Genomic DNA, 17,625 nt, shown 5'->3' on the forward strand with positions numbered 1-17,625 from the left:
ATGCAATCATTAATAGCTCTACCAAAATAAGGCATATTACATCTCACTTCCAGCCCAATTTCCCAAGTGAGATGTAGAAAACCTGTGCAAAGAACAACCCTCCCTTCAACTTCAGGCCTCTTATCTCCTGCTTTGTCTGTGTTTTGAGGGTATAAGAATGGCACCTCCACTTAACAAACCCTTCACATCCTAGTTACTTTGAATTCCTTTAGATCATCTTCCACACCCCATTCCTCACCCCCTACAACTCAATTCCTTGTTTCCATTCACCTTAATCCTCTAGAACCAAAATTTCATCCTAACTTTATCTAGTCCTTCTATAATGTTCTCTAAAAGGCCACTTCATAGACCCTATCCTTAATTCATCTTAAATATATTCCTCTCCCACTCCTATATACTAGCCCTTACTGAAACCTCGCTTATTCCTAAGGACCCAGCCTCCACAGGACACTCTTTCTAGTATTGGCTGCACCTTCACTCATTCTCCTTGGCTCATTAGTGAAGGAACTCCATGCTCTCCATTATCACTTTTAGGTTCCCTCCATCACTCCATAACCTATCTTTCTTTAAAGTTTACGCTCTTCATATCTACCATCCAATCAAAATCCTAGTAGTTACTGTCTACAGATCCCCCAGGTCATTCTTCTTTCATCAATGAGTTTGATCCTTGTCTTACAGTTATTTTCTCCTCCCCAACTCCTGGCCCCATACAAAAGGACTTCAATATACAAATTGATTATCCCTCAAATACCCTAACCTCATAGTTGCACTACTTATTCACCTCCTATGAGCTACTCCTCCACCCCTTCTCAGTAACATAAAGAGCCATACCCTTTATCTTGTTATCACCCACAAATGTATCACAACAATGTTCAAGAATTCTGAAATCCCCCCTTCTGACCCTAATCTACTGACTTTTTATTTTTCCCTCTGGTTTCCTATACATAAACCTACGGTTCATGCACACCATGACCTCCAGTAACTTGACCATTTTTCTTTCAGGCAATCTCCCCTGGACTGTCCAATCTTTCCTTTTCTCTCAATCTTGACTTTGGTGAACTATTTCAATTCTTTGCTGTACTCCTCTCTTGAATCCCAAGACCTTTTATCACATTGTTGATTATGCCCAACCAAACCTCAACCTTCAGATCACTCTCATTACTCATTTTGTCTGACAATCCAAGCCCTGTTGATTTTACCTATGATACATCTTTTGAATATGCCTCCTCTCCTCAGACTCTGTTGTTACTTTGAAGCAGGCACTTATCATGTAACATCTTGATTATTGCAAGAGCCTGCTTGTGGCTCTGCTTACCTCAAGGCTCTCCCCACACCAGTTTATCCATCATTCAGCCACTAAAGTGATTTTCCTAAAATGCAGGTCTGATCATCTTACTCCCTTACTCAGTAAACTATAGTAGCTACTTATTGCCTCCTAAAGCAAATTCAAAATGATCTGTTTTGTATTCTGAGCCCTTCGTAATCTAGCTACCTGCTCCCTTTAGTCTTTTTATACGTTATTACATGTCATATGCTCTTAAATACAATGACAATAACCTCTTGACTGTTCCACAAACAAGATACTCCATCTTACATTCTGGGCATTTTCTCTGACTGCCCCCCCACCCCTACCTGAAAAGGTCTTCTTCCTCTGATTTAAGTACTGATCTCTCTCAATTCCTTCAAGTTCCAAATAAAAAAAAATCTCACCATCTATAAGAAGTACTCCCTAACCTCTAAAATTGAAGTGCCTTGCCTCTATTATTTCCAAATTATCCTGCATATAGATTGCCTTTTATATATTTATTACATGCTGCCTTAAGCTCCTTGAAGGAAGGAACTGTCTTTTGACTCTTTTTGTATTCTCCAGAGTTTAATAGAGTGGCTAGCATACATTAGGCCCTTAATAAATGTATATTGATTGATTATTGAAGATAATACAGTGGCAAAACAATATACATTTTTTTTGAAGGAGCCAAAACAAACTTTAGGGGGAAAAAGATTTATTTTTAATCTTTCATCAACAGAAGTTATAAAGAACAAATTGACAAATTGGGCATGCCACAAGAGTATCACAACCACAGCACAAAATTTAAAAATGAACACAAAAATAGAAAACCTGAAAATGAAATTAATGATTATTATAGTTAAAAGCAAAATAAAAAACCCTACTGAATTAATAAATAAAATAAGGAAATATTTTAGAACAATAAAACTGAAAATAGAGTCTTTAATTTTAGAATAAAAAAAGGTAACAGTGTAAACAGGAAAAACAATTAAAATTAGTGAAGAATAAAGCTTATTATTAGAAACAATTTTGCCTAACAGTATGTCAGTAAAGGACAGTTAGGTGGCTCAGTGGATAGGGTACTGGTTCTGCAGTCAGGAAGACCCGAGTTCAAATTAAATCTCTAACACCTACTAGTTGTATGACCCTTGTCACTTAATACTGTTTGCCTCAGTTTTCTCATTGATAAAATGACTTGGAAAAGAAAATGGTAAACCACCCCAGTATTTTTGTCAAGAAAATCCCAAATGAATCACAAAGAGTTGGACAGAATTGAAAGGACTGACTAAAAAATATCAAACCAATTAGAAATTTAAATGAAATGAATGAATATTTATAAAAATTAAAAAATCAGATGAATACAATAAATAATTTTTTAAAATCTAACATTTTATTTTTCTCTAAATTACACTTTTAACATTCATTTTAAAAATTTTGAGTTCCAAACCTTCTTGTTCCTTTCCTCCCCCACCCCCACATTGAGAAGGCAAACAACTTGATATAGGTAATACATGTACAGTCAGGAAAAAGTAATATCCATTGTAGTCATACTGTGGAAGAAAATGCAGACCAAAACCAAATTAAAAATATAAATTAAAAATAGTATGCTTGGATCTGCATTCAGACTCTATCAGTTCTTTCTCTGGAAGTGGATAGCATTTTTCATCATGAGTCCTTCAGAATTGTCTTGTTGTTCAGTTGTTATCACTAAAAATAGTACATCTACAAAACACTGGGTTTTTTTAAAGAAATAAATAATTAGATAAATATTAATGGCCAATGAAAAGAAGATATCTGAACCAATGTAATAAAAATAAAATGGCTACCTTTAATAATTTGCTGGTTAAGTATCAGGCTAATCAAACGACTACATTATTATACAACTAAATAATGATAATAATAACAGCAACAACAACAAAATTTATCTGGAGGAACAAAAGGTCAAAAATCTCCAAGCAAATAATTTATAAGGTGAAGAGAAGAGGGGTCTAGCACTATAAAATATTAAATTATAATACAAAGTTTTGTTTTAAATTGGTGCTTAAGAGAAATGATTATTAATAACCAATAATTTGGGAAGATTCAGAGGTCTTCTCTTCTTCCAAAGTCCTGATTTTTAAAAGTTCAGTCTCTTAAAGAACATTGCTGATAATGAGACTGGACTAAATTTCTTGTTCAAGACCCCACTCTGATGGAAAGTATTGTGTTCTGCTCAGGCTTGGGACAGGTATGCATTCTTTGAATATATAGCTCAAAGCTATGGGTGGTGTGGTATAGAGATAGTTTATCTGTCTGAGAGTGACATGATATCACTCTCAGCCCCTCATTATAATATCCATTCTCTCATGAACTGTCACCTAATCAGGGTTGAGTCTCACCCCGGTGAACATCTATCTTTTTAAGGGTACATAAACTGTAAGCCCTCAACCATGATCGACTTTGGTCTAAGAGAGAGATGGCCAAATGACCATCATTTTATTAGTATTGTCCTAATTAATAAAATTATTATATTACCCAGAAACAATGTCTCTCAAACCATTTTTAGTCCTCACATTCTAGTGAATAAAGAAGTTGAGCAGTGGGATAAAGTAGGTATGTAACATATCAAAATCAACAAACTTCATAGATTGCTTTAAAAGTATCAAATTCATGGCCCATGAGCCATAAGCAGCCCACAGAAAGTGTGACCCAAAACTAATTAAAATATAATTAGGAAATGTTTAACAAAATAACTGCACATATAATATAACATAGTGTATAGAATTAATTGCTATTTGAGCTATGATTATAGTAGTATAGTAAAGTTCAAATTTAGTTGTAATGTCCCCAGTAATATTAATCATGTGCTCAGGGGAAAGATAAACTCTCCCATACCATTGTTCCAAAGATTTTTTACTGGCTTCCTCCTCACAAACACTGGCCCCAGGCCAGTGCACACACCAGGGTTCTTTAAATTCTAGCCAAAAGATGGGATCATATGCAGCAAACAGCACAGTGCTCCACCCACTGGATGTAGCCATTGCCATGGCATTGGCACCTCACGTCATCACTGCTTGCCAACTTATGGGTCTGGCAAAATAATAATGACTAGAAGCCCAGTGAGGGCAATCATGTGACTGTCAGTCAGAGCTGCCAGCCAATTGGCTTGGGCTGCGTGTGGTCAGTCTGGGGTCTGCTGGGAAGAAGGGAGGTTTTTCACCATTCTAGCTTGAAGATGGAAGGAGACAAGACGCTACTGTGTGTTCTCAGCTGATTCCTGGGTGGTGGTGTTGTTCAGGTTGTATCATTTCCCTTTCCCCATTTTATTTCCTTTCCCTTAATATTACTGATCATGTTTGTGTTTTTTGGTTTTGTTTTTTTTAAGTTCGTTCTTGTTAAATAAATCCTGTTTTGAGGGAGGTTGTTGGTCTCCTTCCTTGCCCCAATATTGCGGCGACTGGCCTAGTTAATACTCCCCAATTAAAAACTGGTCCCTACAATAGATAATATTAACTTGTGGTTTGCTAAGTCAATATCAGGACCAGCAGGGATCTAATTTCTATTTGTGTTTGATTCTATTACTTTAGATCATGTTCAATAATCCAAATACACCATTTATTGGGGAAAAAAGGGGACTCCTTATTTCACAAAAGTGTTTGGGAAAACTCTGGCAATCAGGAAGATAAGGCAGATAAGATAAGCTCCAAATGGATTTGCAACCTAGATATAAAAGGTCAAAACAGACCCAAATAAGAGGAGCAAACAAGAAATTACCTTTTAGATTTAGAATGATGGCTACCAGAAGAATGTATGACCAAACAAGTGATAAAGAGAAGCACAAAAAAAAATGTAATTTCCATTATATATAATTTTTAAAGTTTGTGCAAAGGAAATTCATTAAAGTCAAGATTAGAAAAGAGAGGGAAAACTTTTTTGTAATAAATTTCTTTTATAAAGCTCTTATTTCCAAATAAAATTAAAAGTCAGGCAGATAGACAGATATAAATGTGTATATACATATAATGTGTATATATTTATTTATATATATTTATGAATACATCTGTGTGTATACATATACATGTATGTTTGGAATTGATTCAAATTTGTTTTTTAAAAAAGAATATTCTGGGGGCAGCTAGGTGGCGCAGTGGATAAAGCACCGGCCCTGGATTCAGGAGTTCCTGAGTTCAAATCCGGCCTCAAACACTTGACACTTACTAGCTGTGTGACCCTGGGCAAGTCACTTAACCCCCATTGCCCCGCAAAAAAAAAAAAAAAAAAAAAAAGAATATTCTGCAATAGTTAAATAATGCAAGTATAAGGATAGGCAGTTCTTAAGGGAAAAAAGAAGCCAGGTATATATAAAACCATAGAAAAATCAAAATAAAACATTTTAAAGGTTGTACTGACTTCCCCTCAGATTGGTAAAGATGACCCCCCCAAAAAGAGAGAAAAAAATTACAAATGTTACAAAGGATGCAGGAAACAGACACATCTATTTTTGTTGGAGTTATGAATTATTCTAGTCATCCTGGAAAGTAATTTCAAACTATGCACAAAAAGTTACTAAAGTGTCTGATACCAACATCAGGCCTGTACCCATAAAAATAAGAAAAGGACCAATATTTACAAAAAGTATTTGCAGCAGCTCTTTTTTTTTTTTTTTTTTGTGGTGCAAAGAACTGGAATCCAAGGATGTGCACATCAGTTGTGGAATAGCTCAACAAATTAAGGTATATGACTATAATAGGGTATGATTGTGGAATAATAAATGATGAAACTATGTTTTAAAGTAAATCTGGGAACACTCTATGGACTGAGATAAAGAAAAATAAGTAGAACAAGGAAAAAAGAGATGAGGGACTAAGCATTTTAAACACCTACATTTGTGAAATATAAATAGAAGAATGAATCAGTTTCAACATTGTCAATAATACTATAGAACAAGCTATAAAAATATTTAGATAAAATTCCTCTCATTAAATAAAAAACTCATAGATCACAACTTCATTTGATTCTAGTCTCGCTAAGATTTGTTATTTATATATATTTTTTAAAAAACTCACACATTTATTACCATTCAATCTGAGGTTAAAAAGTTCCTCCATGGGGACAGCTAGATGGTGCAATGGATAAAGCAACAGCCCTGGATTCAGGAGGACCTGAGTTCAAATCCAGCCTCAGACACTTGACATTTACTGGCTGTGTGACCCAGGGCAATTCACTTAATTGTCCCGACCCTCCCAAAAAAAGTTCCTCCATGTATTTCTTCTCAATAGTTGTTTGGTCACTGCAGATGTGTATGACTCTTTGTAGCCCATTTGGAGTTTTCTTTTCAAAGATCCTAATGTGGCTGGCCTTTTCCTTCTCCAGCTTATTTTACAGGTGAGAGAACTGAGGCAAACAATAAGCTAGGGGGACTTCCCCAGGGTTACACAGCTAGTAAGTGTCTGAGGCCAGCTTTGCACTCAGGGAGATGAGTCTTTTTACTTCAGACCTTGCATTCTATCCACTGTTACCAGGTTTTTGTTTGTTTGTTTTTCTGCAACTTTTTCACAAATAACTAATTCAGCTTTCCATTAGAGGTATTTAAACAGATTAATTTGTTTTCTAGCACATCTATTGTCTTTTTTTTTTTTTTGCGGGGCAATGGGGGTTAAGTGACTTGCCCAGGGTCACACAGCTAGTAAGTGTTAACTGTCTGAGGCCAGATTTGAACTCAGGTACTCCTGAATCCAGAGCCGGTGCTTTAACCACTGCGCCATCTAGCTGCCCCATCTATTGTCTTTTAAGCAATCTAATGACCTGTAATATTCTACCTCTTTGCCTTTGCACATGGCCAGAGCTAGAACATTTGTACCATCTCCTGTATCCTTTCTGCTTCCTCTTGCAGCAAAGGTGATGTCATAGCCAACTACGTTAAAACACCTCAATGTTAAAAGCATAAAAAGGACAAGGTTTTTTCCTCCTCAAGTGAAGTTTCCAGTTTACTGTTTTATCATATTGAGCTCCCATCTCTCCCCTCCTTTATCAATTCATTATCAATTCATTCTCATGGCCTTCCTTCTTTTTCTAGCTATAAAACCAATCTTAGGTCAGAACAGATTCTTTTAAATGTAAAGCCTTTGGGGAGAAAGAAGGAGCTGGAAAGGGAAGCAAAGATTTAAACTCATTTCCTCACAGCCTCATGGCTGGAGACTGCTTTAAGAAGATTAAAGATTTGGTGGACTAGATTTGTGAGCTTACTATAGCATAGATGCAAACTAAGCCACTTACAGAAAATGGTCCACTGTAAAGACAGACACTTTTTGAATAACAGAGTAGAAAAATCAAGTTGTGAAATCCAATTTCTGGTCGGATAGTTATGGTTATGGTGCCTTTGTGCTGTTAATATGGTTGTGCTTACATAGTCATATGCCTACTTGTCAAACCTAATATATGTCATGAATATAACATAGAATGTGCACTTGTTTATAAATGCACAGACTGAGTGTAGTTTAAAACTGCTTTATTTTCTTTGTTGCTTCTGCTCACCCTCGATTATTTTTATTGTGTTTTTCTCTCTGTTATAGCAATAGCAATTGCATGAAATATCAAGGAAACATAGAACATTGTCACCCTAGGCTATCATTTTCAAGTCAATAAGCTTGAGTACCTGATACTGACATCTATTTTTCCACACACTAAATAGGTCAGGTTATTTGATTTTTCTGAAAATAACTCAACAGTACCCATAGGTATCACAACAAGGGAAGTCTATTCATAATCCTTATAAATCATGCAGAAAATATTACATTTTTGTCTATTTCTGAAGAAAACATCTGTAACTACAAAATATTCAAAATGTTTGTTGTGGAATAGCTCTACTTTCTGTACTGGGATAGTGGCTTATCGTGAAGAATCCACTCTACTCTTCCTTTATTTCCTACTAATTAATATTTTTCCCTTGTGATTATAAGGAGGAGAGGTATTGTCATAAACACAAAGATAGAAGGGACATTAGAGAACATTTAGTACCTATCATTTTATGTTGAGGAAACTAGAGAAGTTGGTGAAATAAGATTTAAGTAGAAAAGTAAGGATTTGAACCTAATTGTTCTGGTTCCAAAGATATGCCTTTTTTTGTTGGGGGGGGAGCAGTGCAATGAGGGTTAAGTGACTTGCACAGGGTCACACAGCTAGTGAGTGTCAAGTGTCTGAGGCCAGATTTGAACTCAGGTCCCCCTGAATCTAGGACCGGTGCTTTATCTACAAAGATATGCTCTTTCCAATTGACCATACCACCTACTCTTGGACAATTAGATTATTCTTTAAAATGGAAATCATCAAAATACATACAGATTTCACTTGTTCAATTCTAGCTTGTTGACCAAAATGTCTTGTTCCTCAATATTATCAGCTCATTTCTAGAAATGAAGGACTATATTGTATTTCATTTCTCAATGGCCTTTCCACTTCTTGGTTTTTTTAATCATAAAAGTATTTTGTTATTTTCTAGTTTCATGGAGAGATAGTTTCAACATTTGTTTTTAAAAGATTTCTAGTTCTAAATTTTTCTCTCTCCCTTCCCCCTCCCCAAGACAGCAAGCGATTTTATATATATATATATATATATATATATATATATATATATATATATATATATACACACACACATATATACATATATACATATATATACATATATATATACATATAATCACATTAAACATATTTCTGTATTACTCACGTTGTGAAAGAAGAATCAGAACAAAAGGGAAAAACCTCAAAAGAGAAAAAAGAAAAAAAAAAGTAGAAATGGTATGGTTCGATCTGCATTCAGATCCACAGTTCTTTTTTCTGGATGTGGAGAGCATTTTCCATCATGAGTCCTTTTGAATTATTTTTTTCCATTTCTTCTGACAAACATCCTTTCTATTTTGGATCACTCCGTTTGAGTCTTTGTGAACTCTAGACAGACCTCTTAGGTATGTTACATTTGAAAATTAAGGTTAACTGAGAGACAATGACCCAAGAATGATCAATTTATTAGGCTAGCAGTAACCAATAAATTGAGAGAGCTACATGGTGCAGTGGAGAGATCATTGGGCTTTGAGTCAGGAAGACATGAGTTCAAATCAAACCTCAGATACTTACTGTGTGACCCTGGGCAAGTTACCTAATTTTGTCTCAGTTTCCTTATCTGTAAAGTGAGCTGGAGAAGAAAATAGCAAAACACTCTAGTATATTTGCCAAGAAAAGCCCAAATGGGGTAATAAAGGGTATGAAATATAACCCAACAACCAAACTGTTATCCCCATTCTGTTTAGAGATATTTGCTATGTCAAAAATCAACATATCTGAAAACTGAAATACTATCTTTCTTCCTAAAGCTATTTCTACCTTTTTACTTTCATATTTCTGCTGATGATATCACAATTCCCTTAGCCTCAAAAGTTTGGCCTTTTGTTACCATCTTTTACTCTTCCAACTCCTTGAGCTCTTTTATTTTTTAATTGTGAAATCCTATTAATTCTACTTCGGCAAAGTCTCTCAAAACAATCCTTTCTTCTCTTTTCACTCTCATTACCCTGGTCCATGCTCTCATTACCATCTACCTGAACTAATGCAATAGCTTGATAACAGTTCTCCCTACCTTCATTTCTCTCATTTCCAATCCATCCTTCATACTGCTACCAGAATAAACTTCCCGCAATGTCTGTTCACGTCACTTGGCTCAAAAATTCTCAGTAATTAACTTTCATAATAGGAATTTAAACAAAAGTAAAGATATTAAATTTAAGAACTTTTTCGACCTGGTAAAGGATAGTCAAGAATAGAAGCTAATTATTTATGCAAAAAAGCAAAATGATAGGTAAGTGAAGGGGATAAGGAGTTTCTGGTATGTAAATTCCTTTTACTGATGCTGAACTGAAATTGATATATAACTTACTGTCTTAGAAGAAAACTGAGGACATTGAGAGTTTAATTTGCTATGACTTGTATTTCAGAGGAAGTTGAAACCAGGCTTTCCTCCCTCTCATTTCTTACATTATGCTACTGAATAGTAAACTAAGTAATGGTGGGGGACATTTGTTTTATATAGTCAGTCCTTAAAAATGTTGACTAAGTTTATTAAAGATCCCTTCATGAAATTAGTATATACTCTCTGCACTGAATAGTGCCTAATAAGTCTATCTTCCAGTAATAAGCAAAAGACAACAATTAAAACTAAATCATCTTAGTTAAACAATAAAACATGAACTTGATTTTTTTTTTTAAGTGCAACATGCAATTAACAGGACTTACTGTGGCAACGATTTGGTATCTCATTTCAAGTAAGTATGAAATTAAGAAGCAAGTATATGTACTTTTATAAAATAAATAGTTAAAGGAAATAGTTAAAAGCAGTTTAATTGAAATTGCTATGAAGGGGATAGCTAAGTGGTACAATGGATAGAGCACTGGCCCTGGATTCAGGAGGACCTGAGTTCAAATCTGGCCTTAGACACTTGGCACTTACTAGCTGTGTGACCCTGGGAAAGTCACTTAACCCAAATTGCCTCAACAACAAAAAATTGCTATGAAGACTTAAAAACATAAAATTATGATTGTAATATAAATCTGATGTAGGAGAACTTTTTTCCCTAAAATTAAGATAGGAAAAAACCTAATCACATATTGGCATTGAAGTGGATAAAAGACAGACTTTGTTCATTTTATTACTAAAATGTTCTGACTTTCCCCCCCCATAGGATATGCAAATAAAAATGAGCTGCAGTATCCATGGGTCAAAGTTCAAAAATTAAGTACAACTTGTTTTGACATGCTTCTTATTTGATCATTTTCTCATGTGTTAACTCCATTAAAAAAATGGAGGAAATACTCCTATAATAGAGCATGTTTAGGGGAACAAAAACAAATTCAGAAAGATTTATGATCTAATTTTCCAGGATGCATATCAGTATTCATCTAGTAATTGTAACATGTCACCTTGAATCAAAGGCATGAGTTGTGAGCAGTAGTTTTTAAGCATAAAATACCTATGAAGTGAAAATTGGTAATGCCATTTTTGTTCTGGACATTACTGTCGGATTCTACAGCTTACAAATTGGACAGTGTTGCCTTTCAGGCACTTAGACCTCTCATCCCTCAGGCTTACTATTTATGTTAAATGACTTCAGAAAATAACACACACTACAGACTTCAAAGGTACCAGTAAACATAAGCTATTTCATTTTCATCAAGTTGTCTTATCAATATCACAGTGCTTAAAACAGGAAAGGAGAAAACAATCTCCTTCTACATTAAGAAAGAAGCAATAATTTCAAGCAATACTCTAGTCATGTCAAATTTTTTTCTCATTGTTTCACTCTCCTATTTCTACTATGAGCTTTCTTTCTTTCTAAGCATACAGGAAAATGCTTTTTATAGCCCATTTTAGAAGTAAATTCCATACTTTTCTGCTTAAGACTAATTTATGAGCATCATAACTTCAACTGCATGAGGTGCCCCATAGAAAAATGAAGAAATTCTATTGCACTGAAGCCTTCCAATTCTGTTCCATTATCATTATTTTCCAAATTTATTTTTATGTTCATGTATCATTTCATACATATTTTATTTTTTAACTCAATGGCAAAATATTGGTATGCTCAGTATTATATCCAGAATGTTTTGAATGCTAAATTGCTAAAATTACAAAGTCCATCCTTTTTCTTCCTCCTGCTAGACTTTTAGCCATTTTTGCATTGATCAAAGATCTCTCCATCCTTGAATTTATTATAAAGCTTTTCCACACACTGACAGAACTTTAACTTGTATTATAGATATTTCTACACATGCCTCACATTCACTTTTATCTTATATATTCTCAAAGGGAAATGTTATTTTGTATGGTTTTTTATATTGTATTCCTAGAATAAATTCTTATATTTCCTTGTTAATCAGAGAAATATAGCAATCAAGGGCAATACTACTTAGTACACAAATTCATTTAAGAATTATAAAAAAGGAGAATGGTGGAAGTTTATGAATAATACTACTTTTTAAAACACCAAGAAGTTACTTTTTTTTTTTTTTCGGGGCAATGGGGGTTAAGTGACTTGCCCAGGTCACACAGCTAGTAAGTGTCAAGTGTCTGAGGCTGGATTTGAACTCAGGAACTCCTGAATCCAGGGCCGGTGCTTTATCCACTGTGCCACCTAGCTGCCCCAAGAAGTTACTTAATGAAAAGAAAGTTTGCAGAAAAACTAGTGTGATAATCTGCCTATTTAAACCAAATCATCCCAACAGGATTTAAGGATAAATTTGGAAGAAAACAAGAGGCTAAAAGATAGAAAAGACCCATGATGATTTCTAAAACAAATCATTTTCTCCACAAATGAAAGTGGAGCCACTACATTTGTATTCAAATAAGGAAGTAAATATGGTAATAAAGAATACAAAAAGGGGAAAGGCAGCTGAACAGACCGAGTGTACACAGAGAAAGTCATGAAGCAGCTAACATAATTTTAGCTTCCTTGATGTGGAAAATATGTGACTAATTCTCAAGGTATTTCAAAAATGGAAGATATCAATGATTGAGAAAAAAATCACAGGCATTAGTGCTATGAAAAAAGGCAGCGAAGCGGACATGAATAACACTCACATACTTATTTTTTTAACTGCAAAATATTTACTTATGAAAATTTATTCATGTCAAATACATTTTTTGTAAACAATTCTCCTATAAACCATATTTTTAGAGTTACATAATTGACTAAAGAATGCAAAGATTGCTAGTGAGGCACATACCCATTGCAAAGAATTTATGAACAGAAATGTGTAAAAGTAACACAGGATAAGGTGACGTGGATGGTGTATAATCAGTAGTATTCTAAGGATTGACAAAACCATGCATCCATTGCAGCTTCGAAACATACCCTGTCCATTACACAACGTTGGATTTTAATAAATGTTTGTTGACATAAATTCCTATTTGAGGGTAGGGAAGTTGCAATCAGTCATTCCTGATAATCATTTGCAGCTGTTTTTAAAAACTTGGCTAGGGAGGCTAAAATCAATGATTTTGCATCAACTAAATACTTTACACATCAGTACTATGCCTTAGCATAGATGATTGAAGCTTCAGTTACTTACAGGGTAGCAGAATGGTTCAAACCAATCAGTGTGGCCTATCAACTTGTGTGACAATTTAAATGATCAATACTTGAGGGAATTTGCTGATCTCACTGCCATGCTAAATGGCCCATGCTAATTGCTTTGGCTAAAAACTGCAGTTAGAACATTTTTAGTGTCATTCTGACTCTATAGAGTGTAAGTATAGCTAAATAAGATACTAGTAGGATCCTTATTAAGCATAACCCCAACAATATTAGCACTTAGAAATTCCATTAACATTTTCGTTCACATACATCAGTGATTATCGTTTACTGATGCATAGTTACCATTTTGGCTTTTCTCCAGCAATTTTCATTTTAAAGGGTTTGTTTTTTTTTTTTTTAAAGAATGGTTCAAGGTAACTATTGGATTTTTTTTAAAGCCTACTGTATTGATAAAATATTAATAGAAATAAAAATTTAAAAGTCCAAATATTCATATAAAATCAAATAAATCCCTTTGCAGTATGGACTAATATTTATTATGAAAAGACAGCTTGTTGCAGTGGATAGAGAGCCAGCCTTGATGTCAGGAGGATCTGGGTTCAAGTTCTACTGCTGAAACATACTGGCTATGTGGCCCTGAGCAAGTCACTTAACTTCCCAGGGTTCTAGTCAACTCACTAAGATTAAAAATTGCAGAGAAGGTGGTGAGCTGCATTCTTATGGGGAGTTACTTTACGTAAGAATTCCCTTTATCAATAAAATCACAAATCCAGTCTTATATCCTAAAACCTATTTGGTATCAAGTACAACTTGAGAACCTGGTACCACAAAGATATCATACAAATTAGGCTGTTAATATTCACAACCACACAATCAACTGATTCATTTGAAGAAATGTCCTCTTTTTAAACTGTTCACTGATTTCTACTAATAAAACTGTAATTTCTGCTGCTGTTATTAGTGCTACTATGACGACCACCATTAAAAAATATCAATACTAAGAAAAATAATAATAGTTCATAGTCATATGGTACTTTATGTATACAAAGTTTTTCATTCATTTTCCTCATCTGATCCCACTTAATTCAGACAAAACAATTTTATGAGAGATTTGCATGGCTCTCATTTTCCTATTTGCTTTTAGGAAAGTTATAACACATGAGAATGTATTGTTATAATAAGTCCCCAGAGTCAAATCCAAATTATGATGATGCTGTTTGACTTTTGCAAACCCATTTTAAAAAATATATCTGCGGGCAGCTAGGTGGTGCAGTGGATAAAGTACCAGCCCTGGATTCAGGAGGACCTGAGTTCAAATCTAGCCTCAAAAATTTGACACTTACTAGCTGTGTGACCCTGAGCAAGTCACTTAACCCTCATTGCCCCACAAAAAGAAATGTGTGTGCATATTTTATATATATATATATATATATATACACACATACACACACACATATATATAATTATATATATGTATGCATCAAAACTAGAACATGGACAAGAAAATACAGTTTACAATTATATAGGTCTTTAAGAGATTTATGAAACAGATTGAATTATGTGCTGAGAAAAACCCTGTGACTTAGGTAGGAAAATTACTTATCATTGTTATATTACAGAACAGGAAATCAAGACTCTTAGAGGTTAAATGGCTGGGTCAAGGTGGCACAGCTAATGGGAGACAAAGATAAAACTGAAATACTCCATCATTTACTAATGCCAAGTCAAGTCCTGTTTGCATAGCACCATGAGGAATACAGAGCAAACCCCATTTCCAACTGCCTTAACAACAAATGAGGTAGTCATTTCAAGGGTTAAAATTATTTTTAAGAACCAAACTTCCATTAGTATGAATTATGTCAAAACCCTATTGAAAATGGAATATGATGTGGGCAATTATATGCAGTATATTGTTAGTATTTATTTAAAAGAAAATTCTAATTTCATTAAACTAGTACATGGGTTCTGATTCTCAAATTGAATAAATTTTTTTACTTTTAAATCAGTAAATATGAACATTAAAGCAATGTCAAAATTTTGAAGTTGCTGTTTCCAATGGTGCCCAAAACAGAGCCGTAGAGGGGGGTGAGGCATTTTGTATCTCACCATGATTCTTGACAAACTCATTTCCTAGCTTGAGCAGAAAATTGATAACATAGAGCTAAAAGCTTACTGACACTATTGACTATGACATGATTGATAAGCTTTTGAAAGAATGATACAGTGACATCTCATTCCATTTGTAGGAAAATGTTTTGGGAATGGATGCAATGTTTAAGTAGCCTGAGTTCCAATAGCTTAGTGAGTTTAAATTAGAACTTGAAATTCTTGAAATGGGGAGAAAGGGTTTTCTCATCTTCCCATCAGTGTGTAAATGTGTAGGAGGCTGTGTCCCAGTGATTTTGCAAAACCAATTTCCAACTTGGAGGGAGAAGACATTAATTATCTAGTTGAATTTATTTTATTTAGTCCCCTCCTCTCCTACTTTCATGCTTAATGAAACAGCTCTGTGTTCAAATGTTTAAAAAGGGGGAGGGTGGTTCAATATTAAATATAATCAAAAGAATTTCTGAGTCACTTGTCAATGGCAAATACAGTTTGACTTAACATGAAATTTAAAGACAAACCTTTAATTGATATTAAGGCAATTTTATCCAAATGCCCAATTTTCAAAAAGAATAATCTGTCTGACAAATAGAGCTTTACAACAGCCAGAATTACAATGGCAGCCTTATGAAGTACAAGAAATAAAAAGGGGATGATCCTATTCTTGATCATACATAAACAAAAAACGAGCTAAACAAACAAGCAAACAAACTAACAAAAACCTCACCAGAATATAAATGAAAAAATAGAGAGGGGTCAGCAGATTTATAAACCATTTTCCTAGGGAACATGCCACATAGAGCATTATAAAAGTGGAAGTTTTTCATGACCACTTTCAGGAAGAGTTTTCAGAAATTTTAATTTTAATTTATTCAGATAGAAACCCAGCAATGAGGATCTGGCTATGCAGTTTATTGTAGCTTGTTTATTACATAAAAGCACCTGCCCCAAACAGTTATTTTCCTGGCCCCAGAAAAACAAGTATACCCTCTACAGGAAAGGTAGATCAAATCATCATGTATCCTTTGGCTTTTAGGTTAGTTAAGGAACAACCTCAGTTCCAGGAAAGAAATCTGTTTAAGAGAATGTGAACTTAATGAAGTGTGGTACAAAGATGGGGAGAGAGGAGTAGACCTTTAGACGGCTTCTACCCAAAAAAGTATTTTATAGTATCTACAGGATAAAATTAGGAAATCACTGGTTAAAATTTATACTACCCTTGGGTGCTTAAAAGTCATCATTTTGTCCAGGAAAAACAAAGGGGAAAGAATGTAAGATTCTTGAGGACAGGGACTTTTATTTTTAAAAATCTTTGTTTCCTCAGAACCTAGAATCATGTCTGGCAAATAGTACAAATTTAATAAATGCTTGATCATTGATTAATTGATTTATTTTAATTTATAAGAAATCCACTGGGGGGACCTAGGGAATTACACTAGTAGATTATGCCTCTTTTCTAGGCATAATTTATTATCCATAATAAGGATTAGGGTCACTAAATGTTTTAATAAAATTAATGAAATTCAAACAAAATCTCACACAACGCTCCCTTTTTAATCTTATGTCATATTATTCAGTTCCATGCACTCAACTTGTACTACTTTATCTTTCAAACATGCTATCCTCTTTCTCTTTTCTATGCTTTTGTTTCTGAGGTTCGATATGCTTCCCAACTCTTAAAAACAACTTAAATGCTTTCTCCTCAAGGAAGTCTTAACTCATTCCTTTATCAATATTTTTAGCAGCTATATATCTGAGATTGGGATACAATTTATCTTCATTGGTCTTGTATTTAAGGTCTTCCACAATATGCCTCCAACATATATAATGTTCCATTCTACATTCCAGACAAATTGCCTCAGTAGCTTGTGTCTGAATTTGACATTATTACTTCTTTGCATTCACACATTCCAGACCAGAAATGTGCTCTCTTTTTAACTCTACCTCTCAAAATTATTTTCTTGTTTCGTTTTGTTTGTTTCTTTGTTTTTTGTTTGGGGTTTTTCTTTTGTTTTGTTTTGATTTGTGTTTGTTTGTTTGTTTTTTGGTGAGGCAATGAGGGTTAAGTGACTTGCCCAGGGTCACACAGCTATTAAGTGTGTCAAGTATGTGAGGTCGGATTTGAACTCAGGTCCTCCTGAATCCAGGAGTGGTGCTTTATCTACT

General features: G+C 34.4%; 1 protein-coding gene across 5 annotated transcripts in view; it reads right to left on the bottom strand.

Annotated features, from left to right (window-relative positions):
* Nucleotides 1-17,625, bottom strand: part of BRINP3 (BMP/retinoic acid inducible neural specific 3) — a 551,226-nt gene that overhangs the window by 243,635 nt on the left and 289,966 nt on the right. The window lies entirely within an intron of this gene.

The sequence above is a fragment of the Dromiciops gliroides genome, chromosome 4 (genome assembly GCF_019393635.1).
Source record: "Dromiciops gliroides isolate mDroGli1 chromosome 4, mDroGli1.pri, whole genome shotgun sequence".
Taxonomy (NCBI): Eukaryota; Metazoa; Chordata; class Mammalia; order Microbiotheria; family Microbiotheriidae; genus Dromiciops; species Dromiciops gliroides.